At 41.5% G+C, this 1827-nt stretch overlaps 1 pseudogene; it reads right to left on the bottom strand.

Annotated features, from left to right (window-relative positions):
* Positions 1–345: 345 nt before the first annotated feature.
* Positions 346–856, bottom strand: LOC103159438 (annotated as a pseudogene).
* Between the last annotated feature and the right edge of the window lie 971 nt (positions 857–1827).

The following is a 1827-nucleotide window of genomic DNA, read 5'->3' as shown; positions in this document are numbered from 1 at the left end:
CTTACAAGCAAGGAAAAAAATTTCACACATAACCCCCAGGCTGGGGACATCACTTAACAATACAATGCATGCTGTACACTTACTACGTGCAAGTACCTGGGCTCTGTCATGAACATCAAAACCAAACTGCTCTTCTAACCCTGTACATTTGAACCACAGGGTCAGGTGCTGTCCTGCAGCCACCAGCCTTCGCTGACCCAAGACTTCTCTGGTCAGCTCTTCTCTAGCACTCCCGCTTAAACAAACACAATAATGACACTCTCTAGGCCAATGTACTCCAGTCAGATGAACACTGGATACAGTGTAGTTAGGCCCATGTCTTAGTAAAAGATTTTATTAAATTATTTACAGGACGACATATTCGGCTGCCAAGAACCTGTTATACATAGGCCCTGGCTGGTACATAACAGGTGGCTCTGATTCCCACCCTTCTGTTCTGAGATGGGAGTGGTGAGCAGAATTTCATCTTTTGGTTCCATGATGCTCATGTGAGCAGGCAGAGGCTTCCTAGGGCTGATTTTACCATTTGGGTTCCAGCACCACGTGATCTTTGCTTTGATGATTAGCATACCATGTCTGAGCAGCACATGGCACCCAACAATGCCAACATAGACATTAACAGTATCTCACTGTGCATCATCAGACCATCCACAAACTTCATGTTCTTGGTACTCTTGCCTTAGAGCTCCCAGACACCACAACTTCAAAGTCCTTGGCCCCACTTTCCATAATGAACTTCAACACACCGTAGCAGGCCTTCACATAGCAAGCCCTCCTAGGGGTTTGTAAAGTAGATACTCTGTGTGGCACACAGACCTCTTGAGTCCACCTTTTATACATAAAGTTCTACACTCATAATATTGTAACAATTTAATAAACCATTAGTTCCTTACCTTAGTCTATGGTCAGGATAATTCACTTCACATAATTGAAGTTATAGGTGATAGGAGCATATCATTGTGGGCACTTTGAAAATCCAGATCAGGAAGCAAAAACAGAGAATTCCAATCATGTCTGTCACAGGTGGAATCTATCCCTGCCTCTGAGTGTGTGTATGCAGCATTCGCAGGCATGATCCCCAACTCATATTCAGGGTAACTGACCCACTTTTAAATAAACACCTGGAATCACTTCCATTAGTGATCAATATCTTTAATGACATACTGTGATGTGAAAACTGCTATAATTTGTTAAGCTCAAACATTGACTTTTATTTTTTCATTGAAAAGTATCACAATATTAATGCTTGGATATGCAATGAGTGAGGGTGGGTGATGGGGCTGCACATTTACAACCAAGGTGATTACTTGAAATTGTATAATTTGGAACTAAGGAATATGTAGAAAACTGATACTATACACTGGCCAGAATGTCCTCTGGCCAGAATGTCCTCAAAAGAATGATTCTATGGTCTAAAAGCTAAACCTTTGTAGTTCCTCATGTGGTATTATAGGGAGACACCACAACCAAGCCTCCTAAGGGCTGGATACAAATGTGTCCAATCATGCCCATCAGGGTGTGGTCAAGGTGACGTCAAGGTGACATGGTAAAGGTTTAAAGAGATAGCCAAGGCACATGGTGGCTCTCTTTTGTCTGCTGCTTCGGCTTGCTCTGGTTTCCTGTCAGTTGGCATTTACTTATTAAAGATATCTTGACCATTACTGGCTATATATTAGTTATTCACCGTAATATGGTATCTTTCAAACACACTACTGGAATTGCATAGTACAAATGGCATTACTTAAATTGTTATCTATTTGTGTTCACTGCCCTTCTACATTAAATAAGAAGCTATTTCCTGAAGTTCATTTTACAGAGGACCACTTA

This window comes from Cricetulus griseus, assembly GCF_003668045.3.
Source record: "Cricetulus griseus strain 17A/GY chromosome 1 unlocalized genomic scaffold, alternate assembly CriGri-PICRH-1.0 chr1_0, whole genome shotgun sequence".
NCBI lineage: Eukaryota > Metazoa > Chordata > Mammalia > Rodentia > Cricetidae > Cricetulus > Cricetulus griseus.
The sequence above is the reverse complement of the archived record's forward strand: the minus strand, read 5'-3'. Positions and strand labels throughout refer to the sequence as shown.